This window comes from Periplaneta americana, chromosome 9 (assembly GCF_040183065.1).
Source record: "Periplaneta americana isolate PAMFEO1 chromosome 9, P.americana_PAMFEO1_priV1, whole genome shotgun sequence".
Taxonomy (NCBI): Eukaryota; Metazoa; Arthropoda; class Insecta; order Blattodea; family Blattidae; genus Periplaneta; species Periplaneta americana.
In genome coordinates this window covers 80502083-80512652 of record NC_091125.1, presented here as the reverse complement: position 1 = coordinate 80512652, position 10570 = coordinate 80502083, and positions in this window count along the sequence as shown.

The window sequence follows — 10570 nt, the reverse complement described above, 5'->3', positions numbered from 1 at the left end:
GCGACAACGCAGGCAGGCCGCTTTCCTGGCCCCACCCGTAAGCGAACGCTCTGTAAAAGATTTCGCATCTTCGGTGTTGTTGCTATGACTGTCATTATCACATTTTTCGAAATTGTTGGAGTATCATCTGTCCATGATAATCGTCTGTTGCTATTCCAGCATTGTATATTAACTCTAATCTCTCAACAAAGCCATTAGCCCCATCTTGATGGACAAGAATGATTCTCTTTTGGACACATTTACGGTAGTCAAAACTCCCCCGTAACATTTTTATCCTGCCAGCACTTGAGAAACGTTAAATTGGTAGGCCTATTTATCCGTACCTCGTCCAGGTACAAATCGGTCTTTTCACTTCCCTAGGCTTCTTCTTCTTCTTCTTCTTCTTCTTTTGTAGATATCTTCACATATAATTTACAGTGTTTTCCCCTTCAATTAATACATTTTTCCCGGTGCACACTTCTTCCACCTGAAACCCATATCCTTCAATATTCGTCTTAATGTTATCTTTCATTTGAAATCAATTCTCTCTTGTAGCACGAGTAAAAGTTTGTTGCAGCTTGGTACTAGTTTTTTTAATTGGTTATGTAACGACATAGCTTCATTAGTGTCGATTGAATTGATGATGGCGAGATAGTATTCGGCGAAAAGAGACCGAAGATTCGCCATAGATTACCTGACATTACCAACACCCGAACAAGCAGACTTCCGCTAGGAGTACAGTACAGTAGTGGTAAGCAAAATAAGCCTCAGTCTGCAGTGTAAGTCTTCGGGTCCCTCCTCCGTACAAGAGAAAAAGAAAAGCTGTTGGAAACAATTATTTCTTTATTTTGAGTAGTATATACCTACAAATTATTTGGGCCCAAAATTATGCATATGGTATATAATGGATCATGTAGATAAGTCAAAATGTTCACATAAATTTTTAATACGCACTTAATCATTAGAAGTCGGACAACCCATTTTTAAACACAATCCGATTCATAACAATGGAAGGAAATGATAACAACGAGAATTGCAAAATGATGACATTCTTTATTTAAATAGAAATAACTTAGAATATGCCGGGGAAATTATTTTTTTTTCCACTGTTCCATTTCGGACTTAAGGTTTTTTATTTCGGCATTTTAATCAAAATAGCCACAATGCCTCATTCGACTAGAAAGCAGCTCTTTTCAATGGTATATTATGTATTTTAAAGAAGCAATACACACTTTGGGAAATACAGGCTTTAAAATTATGTACAGTTTTTATTTGGTCACTGTGTACATACCTCCCTAAGGGTCAAATCATCCCTCCTAAGATGAAAATATTTTTAAGAATAGTTCCATACGAATTAATTCAGTGAGAATCTTTTCTCAAGATATTAACTTTCCTGTTACGCCAAGAATAGAGAATGTATTGTTATTCTTCAAAATTAACCTTGATATTTTCACAGAAATAAAATTTTTCGGAATCCTCTACACCGATAAGTTAGTATCAAGCAAACTGCCAAATTGTTCAGCTGCAAACTATTCTCTTCTCAACTACTGGGCAGATTATTTGTTAATCAAAGCCAATTCGTCTGAAAATCATGCTTATAATGAGTGTGTATCCAATGCCAACCCACTTCACTTACGTGATTCGGGTTCCGCATATTGTGGATAGATGGCAGGACTGTGAACCATTTTAAAGTTGCACACCACTTATTGTATAATATTTACTTTAAAATGTAACGTTACTGAGCAGACAAAAAAAAATTATACAAAGTAGTATTTTGAAACAGTTCTGAAATGAATTCTTATCTATCAATACCTACATAAGAAATAGTGACAAGTAAATAAAATTAGTTAATTTATATTGCCACAAGTTTTAGCTCAAGATTACAATTCTTCTGCGTAAAATTAAACAGCATCTACTTTGTACATAACTATTAACGGATAATATTGATTCTGTGAAAAAAAGTCGATAATGATATTTAGAAAGAAACAATTCAGTCTTAAATCATAGCGGAACTTAGCGTTTCAATGTGTGTTCAGGTGTTGAAATTAGGCTATAACTTGTTTGAGGAGAGTACATTGCAGATGTGCCTACATTAATATTACCTACTTGCTTTGGAAGAAAGATAGTTCTTGTTTTCGCGTTTCCTTTAATTGCATATCTTACCTGGGTATCAAATACTCACATATACAACTTGAAATGGTTTTCAGCGGCAGATATAAAGACATTATAATTTCTTGTCGTAAGATTACTAATAAAACTGTGACAAAATCATTCGATCTATATTTCCAGGTCATAATGGTGCATGGACATGGATTAAAGGGTATAGGACACAAATTGAAGAAGTTTGGACATAAGGTGAGACACGCCATCGAACGTGAGGGTGCAAAGCAGGTTGCAGGTGCGGTTGTTGGAGCATTGGCAGGAAAGAAGTGAACATCATGATGCTCAAGACGCTATGACAGGAAATGTAGCACAGAGTCAATGTGATCATAAAGATACGGATTAATTTCTAGTAGATTCAATTTTTTTGAAGATTTATGTCTATCCTTTATGAAAACTATTAAGATACGAATTTATTCTACTGTCTTAATCTGATATATATATGACAGTATTCTCAAATAAAGTAATATATTATGCACGCACAATTTACCTTTCAGTAGGAGTCTAATTAGTATTTAAATGTTACTGGACTTTTTATATTCTAATTATTACTTATTTTTCATTATTTTTCCTACCCATTTACATGATTATTTCTTTACAGTTTCTTGCTTTATATGGTATCATTTAAATTCACTAATGTCATCCGATATTACTCAATGTTTATACCTAAGTATATTTTAAGAAGAGGTTTACCGTGGCTAAGATTGGGGACATGGAAGGGTAATAAAATTGTCAACGAAGAAGGAGAGCACCTTTGTCCACTGTGCAGAGAAAAGAACTCCTATTGACATATTTTATTACAGTGTGTCGAATTGGAACATGTGCGGAGAAAATATCTGCCACCCTCGATGCTGAGTTAGAATAAAAGTTCGCTTCCATATCTTAACTTCATGGGAAAAAGAAATGCGAACAAAAGACTGAATTGTTCCTCTTGAAGGCCAAACAGATTAGAACCTCAGCTGTTGAAGTTTGTGACAATAACTGACGAAGGGATAATGGTATCTACCCAATTATACACTTGTATATCTGTTTTAGGTTAGGATATATTATATAATGTGTTTTGTTGTGTCATTTTCACTTTAATATGTGTGTTCTTTTATAGAGTGGTTGGATATAATCATAGTGAGTGGGGTGAAACCTACAAAGTAGGACTTGTTTTAGGTACAAAGCACGTACGGTCAGAAGATCCCTGCATTGGATTTTAGAGAAAATTACTCAATAAATCCATCTGAATAAGTACATTTTAAATTTTCAATTGTATCTAGAGTTCTCATGACGAGCCCAGCCACTGCTCAAATAATTTTATTTAAATCTTCTTATTGACTGTTGTCAATTCAGATTTTTGCATTTAACGTAACTGCTTCACACAAACATTCCACATAGATACAATTCGTTTTCTCGTTCCTTAACTAAATTCATCTCGAAGTATTTTGAATTCTCACACTTTTCCTACAACATATTTTTGGCTTGTAATGTATTCAATCGTGTACACTGGATCTACACCAATAGAAAAATATGAATAGACTTTGCGAAACGGAAATTCGTCAATCCTATAAACTGATGAATTCACATACAGATGAATGAATAAGAATAATATGTACAGGATATTCTCATATGTTTATATACAGCTAATTGTATGTGGCTCAGATAGATAATTATAGCAATAGTAATAATGAAGATAGGACAATGCGTAACTACTACACAGCATTAATAAATCTCCGAAGTAAATTCTATAAATGTACACATTATTTACTCCCCCATCCCTTCCTAAATATACTCAAATTTTCGAATAATTTCAGTAAGATAAAAGATTTTTAGTTTACTTTTGATGTGTTCAAGTTAATCTCATTTTGCTCATCTTAGTCTTCGTTTGTTCTAGTTTGTTTTAATTTATTATCTATGACTTTCGGTTTTATGTTAGTACAAGAAGGTTCTGTTTATATTAGTTTGTATTTATTCAGGTTATTTTTTCTTTCTATTAAGCTTGAAGCTTGATTGTTCAGATTATTTCAGATTTTTAGTTTCGCTTCGTTTATGCTAGTTTCAATTCCTTTAAGTTTAATTTGGATTGCACAGATTATTTTTGTAATAGTTATAGTATATAATACCAGCAACACCAGCAGTAGTAGTAGCAGCAGAAATAGTAGCAGTAGTAGTAGTAGTAGTAGTAGCAGCAACAGTAGTAGTAGTAGTAGTAGTAGTAGTAGTAGTAGTAGTAGTAGTAGTAGTAGTAGAAATAGGTGTAGAAACAATAGTATTTTTAAATTGTATTGAATTCAATAATATAACAAGTCCCAATGAGTTCAAAGACCTCCTACAAGAGAAATAGCGTAAGGTGTTTGTCAAACTGTCTGACACTATCATTTTTCTCGACTACTGTCTTTGCATGCCATTTCATCCTCCCCTATATCTCGCTATGCTGCTAGAATGTCTTCTTGCGCGTTCTATGAACAGGTCTTCATTTGCGTCTTTATCTTCAACTGGATATTTTGCCAATTTATGGATTAGTGCCCAGCAATGCCCAAACATGAGAGAGGTAAGCAAGGTAATAGAAAATGTTTCTTCTTTTATATAAAAACTAATCGCAGAGTTTGTGTTATAATCTGCAAACTCCTGCATAGCTAATATCTAAATTCGCCACACTCGTCGAATTTGAACCCAACATAGCCGTGTAATGCATGAAGCTACTCTACTACAAAAGCATCTGAAACCCTAACCCAAATAACTGAGCGGTAGTGTCGCTCCCTGTCCTTAGTAAACTTACCACACACCACTCACATCCTCCTCACACTGCTTAATAAATAGGACCAGGGTCTCGACAAGAGAAAAGAGAAGAATAGCAAAGGTTAAGTGTTGCGATATTTCATAACTTAGAATTTTCAAAATTACTATGAGCAATTTATAAAATGAAATAAAATAAATGTTTTTTCTTTTTTCACTAATTAGCCTATCATGCATTTATATCTATAAACTTGTCATGATAAGTCTTCCCACGGTAAAAGTTCACGAACGTAAACTATCCCACCATTCGGACGTCTGTGAGGGGGATACTGGAAGACACATTCTGACGCTACCTAACCGTTGGAATGGTAGCACTCTTGTGCAAGGAGGTAAGTTGGAAAACTTGAAGGTAGAAACAAGAAGAAACAGAGTGGACATGATGGGAATATCTTAAGTGTGGATGGAAAATGAATTTGGGTTGTTTTATTCAAATGATGAATGCAAAAGTAGTCGTGGTGTTGGTGTATTACTGGGTTCACGTGTGAAAAATAAGTGATATCAGTACGCTATGTATAAAGTTGAGACTCCTAGGCAAGGAAATAGATTCAGTGCTACTGCGAATTTACATGCCACATAATGGATTACAAGACGAGAAAGTGGAAGAAAGTTACGACAAGTTGGAAGAATATAATTTTATTTATTTATTTAACTAGCTAGCTAGCGAGTACAAAGTAAAATTATAAAACAAAAATGTTTCTAGCCACTACCGTAAGAGCCAGGCTCGTGTACGGGTGGTCTTAGCCAATAATATTACAAAAAATTTACAAGGACAGTTTACTAAATACAGTAACTTAATTCAAACCAATAAATAACACACAAGAGATAAAAAAGAAGGAAGAGAAAAAGAGAGAAAAAACACATTTAACATAAATTGACAATCATAAAGAAGCCAGTGATATTCAATAAAACATGAATATAGACTAGAGAAGTAAAAGTTAAAAAATACATACATTTGTTATTATTATATATCATGAATAATTTTATAAATTTCATTTTTAAAAGCTTCAATTTTAAATATTTCAAATTTGGAAAATGGTTTGTAATTTTATTATAAAGTCTTGAGCCGAAACTAGCACCATGTTTAAGAGCTGCACTTGTATGACATTTAGGCTCAATTAATGGGATATTCATGTCGATTAGATTTATGTTTTATTTGATTTCTGTGGTAGTAAGTTAGTAGACTATATTTATAAATTTCTTCAATAGCTCATACTTTAAAATCTGTATAAACTAAATCTGTTCGATAATCCATATTTTTGGTGTAATATAATTAATGGAATAAGTTCAGATGATGCTACTCCACCCCAATTTATTATAATGGTTGAGAAGGAGAAAAAGGGAGCGTGTGTATTTATAATGGGCGACTGAAACTCAGTAGTATGTAAGGAGAAGATGGAAAAACATTTGGAAAATTTGGATTGACGAAAATATGACACAGCAGTGTTCTTGATAAAATTCTATGAAAGAAATACAACAATAAATTATTGGAAATACATTATTTAAATAACTTAAAATTATAAAATACCCGAGGTGAAGCCTAGGAAACGAAAGAAGATATGAGATAGACTATACACTGGTACAGGAAAGATTCCGAAATATATTAAAAAATACAAAGACACCAGCAGCAGCGGTTATTAACTCAGATCATGTCCTGCTGATAGGCGAAGTAGATATTCGTCTGAGGAATATAAGAGCAAACAGGCGATGAAGAAATTTAACATGGATAAACTTAAGAACGAAGAGAAAAGAAGATAATTTGAAGCACATTTACAAGAAAAAGGCCTTACATCAGAATCCACATGTAAGGATAGTAATGAGTAGGCCTACTGGACTCATCTAAAAAGCTCTATACACATAACAGCAGAAGAAACAGTTGGTTACAGAGAAGTTGTGAGTATTATAATGTCATGTGTCACAGGGAAAATGTTGGAGGAGACCGAGGAAAGGAGAAAATGAGAAGGTAGAAGAAACTACAGGAAACTAAACCACGAACTAAGAAGAGAAATTGATAAGGGGAAGGAAGACAGGATAAAGCAGAAATGTAAAGAAACAAGAATCTAGAGAGAAAAGGAAGATGAGATTAAAAGTACCAGGAATTAAAATCTTTGGACTTCATAAATAAGAAGAGGAAATAAATTTTGTTCACAGAACACGAAAATGGAAATGAAATAACAAACAAACAAGAAATAGTGAACTGATTGACGAAATATGTAGAAGTGTTACTGTAAGCCTATATGAGACAGGGAATCGTTCAGATGAGTTAGCCTTAGAACATGAAGCTGTCGTATCAGAAGACGAAAAAAGATTTTTATATTCTAAGGGAAGAAGTAGACGCTAAGGCAAATGAAGAATGGGAAAGCAACAGGAGTTGATGGAATCCCCAGTGAATTAGTGAAATATTTTAGCGAAGACAAGAAGGAAATTACATCATTATGAAGCGAAATATATGACAATGGCGAATGAACTGAAGATTTGACGGTGAAAATATCGGTGCCAATAACGAAGAAAAATGATGCCAAAAAATGTAAACAGTTCAGGACCATCAGCCCGATACCGCAATCGACGAAGATTCTCTTGCGAATACTGAATCGACGTCTATATTCTAAGATGGTAGAACATCTGGAAGAAGAACAGGTTGGCTTTAGGAATGGAAAAGGTATGAGAGATTCAATTGTATTACTACGAACGATCAGTGAAAGATACTTTGAGAAGAATAAAGAGGTTCATATAGTATTCGTGGACATAGAAAATGCTTTTGTCAGAAGGATTGGAATAAAGCGATGAGAATCTAAAGTAAAATAGGTGTGGATTGGAAAGAGAAGAGGCTGTACAGTATGAAACGAGTCAAAGTGAGGATAGCAGAAAAAATGTCAAAAGGAATTGAAGTAGGGAGAGGAGTACTACAAGGACGCCCTTTATCACCTACGCTGTTCAACATCTACTTCAACAATTTAATGAAGAAATGTTTTCAGAACATGAGAGGAGTGATAGTAGGAGGAAGAAGAATAGAGCGCAAAATTTTGCTGATGACTTGGCACAAGTGGAGACGATACTAAGACATATGCTACTGTAACTAAATCACAGCTGTGAGAAATACGGGATGAAGACGAATGCAAACAAGACGAAGACCATGGACGTTGGGGAAAAATAGAGAATGTAAAAGTGCGAATACTAAATCAAACAATAGAATTAGTGGACAGCTTCAAATACTTGGGGAGTACTGTAAGCAGTAATATGAGTTGCTACCAAAAAGCCAAAAGGAGGATACCAAGGCAAAGGATGTTTTTGAGCAAAAGTAGCATTTTCTGCGGAACTCTAGAAAAAGACTAAGGAAGATACTAGTGAAGTGCTTTGTGTGGAGTACGGCACTGTATGGAGCATAAACATGGACATTACGAGGAAGTGAAGAGAAGCGACTAGAAGCATTTGTAATCTGCATATGGAGAATGATAGAGCGTGTGAAATGAACAGACAGAATAAGAAATTATGCTTGTGTTGGAAAGAGCGGGTGAACATAGAATGATGCTGAAACTGATCAGGAAGAGAAAAAGGAATTGGTTGGTTCACTGGGTGAGAAGAAACTGCCTACTGAAGGATGCACTGGAAGGAATGGTGAACGGGAGTAGAGTTCCGGTCAGAAGAAGATAATTAATTATCAAATGATTGACGCCATTAAGATATAAGGATCATATGGGGAGACTAAGAGGAAGGGAGAAAATAGGAAAGATTGGAGAATGCTGCATTTGAAGTGAAAGATCTGCAACTGAAATTATATTTAGCTCCAAATTCGTGCAATTGTTAATGAAGCATTGGTGAATAAGGTTTTCCCAATGGCACCTAAGCCATCAATAAAATATGCATTACTGATACCTGCATCATTTTTTGTACCAAGTCCATAATTTTAGTAATTATAGCGCGATCTTCTTGGTTTGCTTGGCCTATCATCCGTCTTAACTGAACCTCAATAATTTGTGGAGAGTTTATTGGTACATCTCGCTGAGATAAGACATCACCAATAGTTGGCAATAGAGGAGGTCTATAAGAGCCGTGCTGTTTTAATGTATTAGAAAAAGCTATAAGACTGAACTGATAAACAATATTACAGTAGGTAAGTGAAAACGAAGATAATTTTCTGATAAAGGTTTCTTGAAATTTTATTGTTCTGCAACAATCTTATTTGAAGGGGCTTGAAAGATACATATGTAGAAAAATAATTTTTTAAAATATAGAAATTATGTAACCTTTACAGACTGTACAACCTTTGTTTGTAGCCTATTATTTAACTAGGCTCTACCAACTATTAGGTTGTTAAAAGAATTGTCGATCGAATTAGTAATAATGAGAATGATATTGCGAAATAAGTTCAAGAACTCGCTATGTGATTATGGGGCACTCGTATTACAGTGAAGAAAACCTTGGAGAAAATCGACAGGCATAATTTTATGTAGAACTACGTGTGGACGATGCGAGATGTGACAGGGATTGTGTAGGCAATCATCTTTCATTGGGCGACACGACACATTGCACACAAATTTAACAGAATCATACTCTGAAAGAATAGGACGATGATAATGAGAATTATGATTTTATGATATCTGCATGACAAGCTGTTCAAATTTCTTACGAAGAATATGTCGAAGTATAAGACGTCGAGATTTGTAGATGCTGTTGTGCGGAAAAGATTAGTAACAGAGATAATATGAGAACAACGGAACCACAAGAACAATGAGGAGAATGGAAAGAAACAGGGATACGACACGAATAAGGGGACAACAAGGAGAACGAGGAGAGTACAAAGGAAACAAGAAGGATACAAAAAAACAAGGGGACCACAAGGAGGAAAATACAAAGAAAGCAATGGGACACAAAAAGAATAAGGAGACGACAATGATAACGAGCAGAATCCAAGGAAAAGAAAGGGATACAAAAAGAACAAGAGGACCAAAAGAAAAACGAGCAGAATACAAAGAAAGCAAGGGGATACACAAGAAGAATAAGGAGACAACAAGGAGAACGAGCATAATACAAGGAAAACAATGGGATACAAGACGAACAAGAGGACCACAAGGAAAACAAGCAGAATACAAAGAAAGCAAGAGGATACAAGAAGAATAAGGAGACGACAAGGAGAACGAGCAGAATACAAGCAAAACAAGGGGATATAAGAAGAACAAGAGGACCACAAGGAAAACGAGCAGAATACAAAGTAAGCAAGGGGATACAAAAAGAATAAGGCGACCAAAAGGAGAACGAGCAGAATACAAAGAAAGCATGGGGATACAAGAACAATAAGGCGAACACAAGGAGAACGAGCAGAATAAACGGAAAACAAGAGGATACAAGAAGAATAAGGACACGACAAGGAGAACGAGCAGAATACAAGGAAAACATGGGGGTACAAGAAGAACAAGAAGACCACAAGGAAAACGAGCACAATACAAAGAGAGAAAGGGGATACAAGAAGAATAAGGAGACGTCAAGGAGAACGAGCAGAACACAAGGAAAACAAGGGGATATAAGAAGAACAAGAGGACCACAAGGAAAACGAGCAGAACACAAAGAAAGCAAGAGGATACAAGAGGAATAAGGGCACCACAAGGAGAACGAGCAGAATACAAAGAAAGCAAGGGGATACAAGAAGAATAAGGGG